Here is an 8,955-nt window from a genome sequence, read left to right as displayed (position 1 = left end):
ACCAATTCGAACTAAAGAGCCCTCTAGTTCGAATTAAATGGCTTCCTGGTGCGCTGATAAATTCGAATTAAAGTCCTAGTGTAGACCAGGCCCAAGACAGTCATGTAGGACTGTGTCAAAAGCCTTATTAAAAATCAAGATATATTTACTGCTTCCCCACCACCCACTTGGCCAGTAACCCCGTCAAAGAAGGAAATTAGGTTGATTTGGCATGATTTGTTCTTGACAAATCCATGCTGGTTATTCCTTATAACCCTATTATCCTCTAGGTGTTTACAAAATGATTGTTCAATAATTTTGTTCTAGTATCTTTCCAGGTATTGAAGTTAGGCTGACTGATCTATAATTCCACATATCCTCTTTGTTCCCCATGTGTTAGACTGGTCTACACTATGCATTTATACTGAATTTACCAGCGTTAAACCGAATTAACCCTGCACCCGTCCACACAACGAAGCCCTTTATTTCGATATAAAGGGCTCTTAATATCGATATCTGTACTCCTCCCCGACGAGGGGAGTAGCGCTCAAATTGGTATTGCCATTTTGAATTAGGGTTAGTGTGGCCGCAATTCGATGGTATTGGCCTCCAGGAGCTATCCCACAGTGCACCATTGTGACTGCTCTGGACAGCCATCTGAACTCAGATGCACTGGCCAGGTAGACAGGAAAAGCCCCGTGAACTTTTGAATTTCATTTCCTGTTTGCTCAGCGTGGAGCGCTGATCAGCATGGGTGGCCATGCAGTCCCAAATCTAAAAAGAGCTCCAGCATGGACCATACGGGAGATACTGGATCTGCTCGCTGTATGGGGAGACAAATCTGTTCTATCAGAGCTCCATTCCAGAAGATGAAATGCCAAAGCATTTGAAAAAATCTCCAGGCTACGATAGACCGAGGCCACAGCAGGGACTCAACACAGTGCTGCGTGAGAAGCGTAACGGAAAGCCAAAGAATCAAATGGACACTCATGGAGGGAGGGAGGGGGGGACTGAGGACTCGAGCTATCCCACAGTTCCTGCAGTCTCCAAAAAGCATTTGCATTCTTGGCTGAGCTCCCAATGCCTGAAGGGTCAAAAACATTGTCGCCAGTGGTTCAGGGTATATGTCGTCAGTTTACCCACACACCCCCCCCCGCAAAGAAAAGGGGAAAAAATCGTTTCTTGTCTCTTTTCAATGTCACTGTATGTCTACTGGATGCTGCTGGTAGATGGGGTGCTGCAGCACTAAACAGCAGCATCCCCTCCCCTCCCCTCGACAGTATGGTACAATATGACTGATAGCCGTCCTCATCATCATCCTGTGAGTGCTCCTGGCTGGCCTTGGTGAGGTCGTCCGGGGGCGCCTGGGCGAAAATGGGAATGACTCCCGGTCATTCCCTTCTTTAAGCTTTGTCTCCTGGAGATTCAGTCCTGGCAGACGGTGCAATAGGGCTGGTAACTGTCCTCATCATAGCAGCTGGAGGCTGAACTCCTCTCCCCCCCACCCTTTAATGAGTAATGGAGATGTCCTGCCTGGAATATCATAGCAGCTGGAGGCTGCCTCCCCCTCATTTTATCTCACTAAAAAGTCAGTGTTTCTTACTCCTGCTTTCTTTATTTCTTCATCACACAAATGCAGGCATAACTGCCACGGTAGCCCAGGAGGGGTGTGGGAGGAGGGAAGCAACAGATGGGGTTGTTGCAGGTGCACCCCCCAGAATGGCATGCAGCTCATCATTTCTGCGGGATATCTGGGGCTCTGACCCGGAGCGGCTGTGCTCTCTGGTTCACTAGTAGACTTGCCCCATATTCTAGGCAGGACTGACTATTTTTAGACAAAACATAAAGAAGGAAATGACCTGGGGAGTCATTCCCATTTTTGTCCATGCGCCCCTGGCCGACCTCAGCGAGGCCAGCCAGGAGCACCCATGACAGCAGCAGATGGTACAATATGACTGGTAACCGTCATCGCCAATTTCCAAAGCAGTAGACTGTGCAAAAGGGCTGGTAACCGTCTCTACTACCTTGCAAAGACAAATGCTGCTGTGTAGTACTGCAGTACCGTGTCTGTCAGCAGCATCCCGTACACATACGGTGACAGTGAAAAAAGGCTAAACAGGCTGCATGGTTGCCATGCTATAGCGTCTGCCAAGGCAATCCAGGGAAAAAGGGCACGAAATGATTGTCTGCCGTTGCTTTCATGGAGGAAGGATTGAGTGTTGACATTTCCCCAGAATCACCCGCGACACTGTTTTTGCCCCATCATGCATTATGATCTCAACCCAGAATTCCAATGGGCGGGGGAGACTGCGGGAACTATGGGATAGCTATAGTTACCCACAGTGCAACGCTCCGGAAATCGACGCTAGCCTCGGTACATGGACGCACACCGCCGAATTAATGTGCTTAGTGTGGTTGCGTGCACTTGACTTTATACAATCTGTTTTAAAAAACCGGTTTCTGTAAAATCGGAATAATCCCATAGTGTAGACATACCCTGGTACTATGTTCGTCCTTCTCCAGTTCTCTGGGACCTCACCCGTCCTCCATGAGTTCTCAAAGATAATTAGTAATGTTGTGGAAATTGCTTCAGCTAGTTCCTTAAGTATCCTAGGATGAATTTAATCAAGCCCTGCCAACTTGAATACATCTAACTTACCTAAATATTCTTTAATCTGTTCTTTCCTTAGTTTGGCTTGCATTCCTTCATGTGGAAAGTAGTATGTGATCATGTAACTAAATTATGTCATAATGCATATACATAAGGGCAGGGACGGTTCCAGGGGTTTGGCCGCCCCAAGCAGCCAAAAAAAAAAAAAGCCGTGATCACAATAGCGATCTGTGGCAATTCAGCGGGAGGTCCTTCGCTCCAAGCGGGAGTGAGGGACCCTCCGCCAAATTGCTGCCGAATACGTCAAAGTGCCGCCCCAAGCACCTGCTTGATAAGCTGGTGCCTGGAGCCAGCCCTGCATAAGGGGGACAAATTAAGGTTGCAAAGGTAACCTTAATTCTGGCTTGTCCCAGCATTTGAGTGCTTGGCTTTGCAACATTCATGAACAGTTCCACTTCACCAAATTCAGGCTATACATTCCTTCTTAATAAAGCCAAAATTTTCAAAACTGTCTCTGATTTTGGGTGCTTAAATTGAAACACCTTAAAAAGAGACTTGATTTTCAGAAAGTGCTGAGCCCCCATCCTGTGAAAATCAGGCCCTTTTCCAGGGGTCTCAAGTTGGGCGCTCAAAAGTTAACATAAAAAGCCAATGGTAACCCACCAGATATTCATTCTTGTGAATAGTACGTGGATTTATTATATCTTCTGTGGCCTGCTGCCAATAGAGGATGACATGATCACTTAGACTTAGCAGATATGGTTTTCTGTTCAGGAGAGGGGACTGGTACACAAACATTGTGGGAAGAGAGATGAATGCACTTCAGCTAGTGGGAAATCTTATGGCATCTCGTACAGATACTATGAAAATATTGTGTCACCATTGTGTATCAGACATGGAGTTTAGGAGATACAGCTGCAGACTGCATATAGCCTGAAGGAAGGGATCAATGTGTTAGGATGCAGGCAACATTGTTTAGAAAGCCTGCACTGCGCCAGTACATATACATGGAAGCATATCCATGCCAACATGTGCAGTTAGAAACTCCACAACTCATAACACACAGAAAACACTTCCTGTAATCAAATAATTCTGTCAAACAGCCCAAAACAATTCAAGGACACCAGTCCTCAGCAAGAACAACAGAATAATCCAAATTTTGAGCCTTAAAGTCTTCTTGAGTTGACAAAACTGAAAAATACCTTTAGTTTTGAATTATGGCAAGACAAGAAGCCTTTAGGAAAACTTCCAAGAAGCAGATGACCTCATCTTCTCAACACCTCCTCCAATTTCCCCTTAAACTGGTCAGAAAAAAAAATCTACCCTGGACAAAGATGATGCCTATGAAATGTAAGGTGCATTGGTTTAATTTTGGTAAAACGGGGGGGTGGAGACAATAAAAGTCAGGTTTATAATGGAATCTTATGAGCTGCCTCAACTTTAACTATGGCAATGCTAATATGCTAATATCTTCCCATACTACTGTATCTTGTCCAAGGTATATATTTCAGCTACAATGTATAGGAAATTTTAAATTATTGGCAAGGATGGATATTGCCTCCTACATATAAAGTGACATCCAGATGAGAGCACTTGAGCAGGATCACACATGCATTTTTAACCCCAAAACCCTTAAAGGGCCAATTTTCTCTCTTCAAGGCATAATAAAGTCTGCTTAGAAGATTTTCATGCAGAGTTACAGGATACACTCCTTAGGCACTGATGGAAGACTTGACTATATTTCTGGACTCCACAGACTGAGTAGGTATATGAAAGCCTGCAGGATAAGAGTCACTGACAGTCTCACCACTTGTTTCACCCACCCAGCTATTGAATCAATGTTTAGAGATGTTTGCTGAATGTTTAATAGAAGGTAAGGAGCATCTAGATCAATATAGATCTGCAGTTTGATTCACATGCAGCGCTCTAATAGCAAGACAATGGAAAAGGCCCATCTGGCTCAGGTAGTGAAGATGTAGAGTAGCAAGAAAAATCTTTCAGTAATGGAAGGCTACCAAAGGAATATCTGCTAATAGTTGTGGTGTAAGTTGCTAAATGAGTGCTCAGATAACACAGCACACAAAGCAAAAGGCACGCTCACCACCCAGCAACTTATGTTATAACAACATTTCCATTATGTTCTGAACAGTGACTGTCAAAATGGCATTGTGCATCCACGTTCATTGTCTTTCGCTAACTTCCTAGGAAACACACTCAGCTTACAAGAAAAAAGGATGTTTTTTCCAACTTCCAGCCAAACATGTTCAGCCTGGGATCTGAGGGTCAGGCTGGGATCTTTCCTTCTCATGCATCGTAAAGATTTTACAAAACCATGCATGCAGCCCCACCCCAGGCTAATAAATCTGAATGATGAGTTACTGTTTAACACTAGCCAGTTTGATGTGAGACTTCCACTTTGAAACTCTGCGCTTACAAAGATCAAGGACCAAAAGCAACAGTGGTTGGAAGTTTCTCCCCAGCAACCACTGTCACCCCTGTAAAGGTGATAAAGTTCTCTAAAGCAGAAATTCTTTGAGTTGATGCTATGCCTGGCTACTTTATGTAAGTTATGAACGTCATGTTGAAACCATCCATCTGGAAGCTAAGAAAACTCACTGAAAGGGTTAACAAAGAGCTCCACATTCACAGATCCCTCTACAAATAGTGACATGCAGAAAACTATAATTAAAAATCCAGCCTTGGGGGGGGATGAAGAAGGTGGATTCTCTGGAAGCCGATAACACCATAATGTCTGTGTGTTTGAGGGGGAGGAGGGGAAATTACAGCTACTGATAACCACTTTCTGCTGTGGAGGGCTTTAGGTCTGGGAGATTAATGAGACTAAGAACCTTGGTAACCTGGCCACCTCCCATAACATTTTTCACATGCCATTATCAAAGTTATAGTCAAAGCTGGCAGCCAAAGTAAAGTGCCAAAAGTAAAGGTTCCTCAATATTTCCTGTTGTAAGACCTTGTTTTCATATGCTATAACTTTGCCAAACTTTAATTATTTGGGTGGAAATTTTCTATGCCAAGTGTCTGCCTCAGGCTGAACTTAATGAGAAAGTGTCACAACATGGGTTAACTCAAAACCCCAAACTACATTTAGCTGTTTAATGTTGTAACACTACACAAGGATTTTATTAACATCTTATCCCTTGTTGGGCAGGGGACAAACCCTTATCACCATGCAAGCCTGGGACAGCTAGCAGGGATCCAGAACTTTGCTATTCAGAAGCCCACATTCATAGAGTTGTATGCTGAGCTCACCATTGTCCTGCAGCACAGAAATACCAAGGGGAGACCTGAGCAATCGCCATATGGAAGCATGCAACCACAGATTGCTACCAATCAGTGGGTAAACTATTTGGCATTGGAAAAAGATCAACAGTGGAGAAAATCTTCCTCAAGTTGTGCAAGGCACTAGTGTGTGTCCTGCCCCCCTGCATTGCCTGTGAGTATATAAACTAAAAGGGATACTTCTCCATGTAACACAGGCCTTAGTCACTTTATTGACATTACTGTTGGCTGATCTGGAGAAGTCCACACCACCGGGATATTTGGAATTGCTGGACTTTGTGACAAGCTCAAAACAAGACACACACACACACACACACACACACACACACACACCCATTGACAATGAGGGGCTTGTGTGCTAATTGTGATTCAGGGTGATCCTGTCTACCCTTTATTTCGCAGGTTCATGAAATCATACATCAGTAAGCTGGATAGAAGCAAGTTAACCCTTTCCTTCCACATGAGGTAGGTGTCAAATGAATACAGCATGGCCTCTGGGAGACTAAAGTGCAGGAGGAGGTTTCTTGTGATCTCTGTGAGGAAGATATTCCCCCAGTCTGTGCATTGCGTAATATCTGTGAGACCAAGAGGCAGGGGTGCTGAGAGTCATTGAATCAAACAGTTGACCAAACATGTACAAAGTCACATGCAAGTTAGAGCTGGGTAAGCCAGCTTTATTCCATCCAGTGGCTCCTCTGCAGCAGGGGTAGTCAGTTATTTTTGTCAAGGTATAGCCAAAGACCAGACTACAGAGAAAATAATAAAAAACAACAACAATAATAAAATAAAATAATAAGTAAATAAACATATTTTAGGGTCCATTCAAAAGCATCTGGTGGTCCAGATTTGGCCAATGGTCCACCTATTAACTGCTCTATGGAATGAAAATTCCTTTTTGTCTAAGATAACTTTCTGTCCCCATGTGTTACTGAAGCAGCATGAAGGGGACAGAGCAGTGGCAAGGATTTGATGTCAGATTTTACACCCAGTGTAAGTTACAGAGAACAGCATGAGCTCTAAATAAGCCTTTAAATAAATCTTGTTACCGCTGAAGCTTGGCCAAGTGGCTTATGGGCACTGCAGTCATACTAGTCTACTTTTTCCCAGGCAGCTGCTAGGGCCAGACAAGTTGGACTCTGTTGCTGGATTCAGTTGCTGTTGGACTGGAGACAGAGAGAGTAATGCTGAGGGTTGCCACTTGGTCAGTGTTATTTATTAGTTTGGCTTGTTTACAGGGAACATGGAAGCCAGCCTCATTTTTTACTGTCATTAATAAAATGATATTGGATATGAATACAAGTGAAATGCACGTGAGATCATTTTAAAACTTCCAAGAACAGTACTAAATTTCAGCCAAAGCTAGTGCAGCCATAATTTCCATGAAAAGCACACTCCAAGATCAGATATCTCAAGTTACTGTTCAAATAACTGTGGGCTGATCCCTCTTCCACTAGCACAACTCTACCACCTGAGACATACAAGTGTCTCTCATTCCTCTTTTATGCCTTGTACAAACTGCTGCTGTGAATAGATTGCGTACCTCCTGAACTATGATCTTGTTCATGCTAGGATTTTCCCAGTAAAATTTCCCACTATTACTACCCCCCCGCCCCCGAGTTCTCTCTGCTAATAGTAGCAATGGTGGGAGAGCTAGTGCAGATAACACCATTTTTAACCCCCATATCATTTAGACCTAATTTGACTAGTGGTTAACAACCTTGTATTTAAAAGGCTAACAGTTTCTTGGTGCTTTGTCTGCCCTAGTGCTCCCTCCCTGGCTATTATCAGTGGGACTGTGGGAAATTAATGGAAATAAATCCTATACCAATGTGCCTATGCAAGTTGCAGTAGATGTTTCCATGTCCATATGCCTGTAAATAAATATATGTATCAAAAATCACATGGGCTATCTGCCTGTGAATGATTAGACTGTGCGTGTATGTGTGCAGGCTTGTCTGCTCACAGTTGCGCATGCATCTCTGCATGCATATGTACATTTTTCTCCCTCACCTGAATACCAAGTTTCTCTCTCACCTTCAGGTCTTAATTCATGTCGCGACAGAGAAGGAAACATCCACAGAAAGATCCACCCTAAAGGTTGTCCTCACTTTCCGTATTGGATGTGGCATATAATATTTGAGGCACAGAGGGGTTTTCAAAATCACTAATATAGTCAAGAGTGTGAATCCAAATTTCTCCAACCCCCCCGCCCCCGCCAGTGACATCAGAGAGAACATCTCTGTTGCTGAGGCCAGGGTGTATCTGTGGGAAAGAAAAAGCCCCCTCTGCAATAGTGATTGTATATGAAACCATCAGGTAAGTGACAAAACACACCACAGAAATCCAGCTGCCATAATCAAGTAACAACTGCTGGGTCTCTTCTTTACCTTCCCATCACCAGCTGGGAGTCTCATGGTCTGTTTGGATCTAAAGAAAAGGCGGAAGAACATTTCACTTTTCTGGTGTCCCAGCATAGCTTCTCTTGGGACACTGTCTGAGCTGCTGCCTACATAATCCACAGAATGGCTCCAGGCTATGCCTTCAGCCAGGACTGGGAAGCTGCAAATACAATCTAAAGTCTAACTACTGACCATGGAGTTGTTGTTTTAAAGCACATTCAGGTCCTGCTCTAAAGTATCTGCCATTATTTAAAAGTTTGACTGGGATGAAAATTGATACATTCCGACTTTAAAAATTAGGGATAGAAGCTTGAGCCTAAGTTCAGTTCCAGATGCAAACTCCCTTCACGGTTTGGGGGTGCTGGGATCTTGGGTTCTGGTCTGACCAGTTGGACAGCTGCAAAGTTCAGTTCAGATCTGAACTTTAGAAAAGTTCAAGGTTGTTCAAACTGAGCCAATCATTATTTTAGGTACTCTAAGAGTGGATCTTCTCTACACACATCAAGGGGAGCAGGGTGTGTGTGTGTGTGGGGGGGTACTTGCATAGCTTCTAACATTGATGCTATAGTACACCTCTACCCCGATACAACGCGGTCCTCGGGAGACAAAAAAAAATCTCACCGCATTATAGGTGAGACTGTGTTATATCAAATTTGCTTTGCCCCC

General features: G+C 43.9%; 1 long non-coding RNA gene across 1 annotated transcript; it reads left to right on the top strand.

Annotated features, from left to right (window-relative positions):
• The first annotated feature begins 5,743 nt into the window (after positions 1-5,743).
• On the top strand, positions 5,744-8,568 carry LOC120400123. The gene is made up of 3 exons (XR_005595545.1): positions 5,744-6,044; positions 6,293-6,355; positions 7,931-8,568. It is a non-coding gene; the product is annotated as an uncharacterized LOC120400123 (long non-coding RNA).
• Positions 8,569-8,955: the final 387 nt, after the last annotated feature.

The sequence above is a fragment of the Mauremys reevesii genome, linkage group 3, assembly GCF_016161935.1.
Source record: "Mauremys reevesii isolate NIE-2019 linkage group 3, ASM1616193v1, whole genome shotgun sequence".
NCBI lineage: Eukaryota > Metazoa > Chordata > Testudines > Geoemydidae > Mauremys > Mauremys reevesii.
Note: the sequence above shows the minus strand (reverse complement) of the source record. Positions and strands in the feature narration are given on the sequence as shown.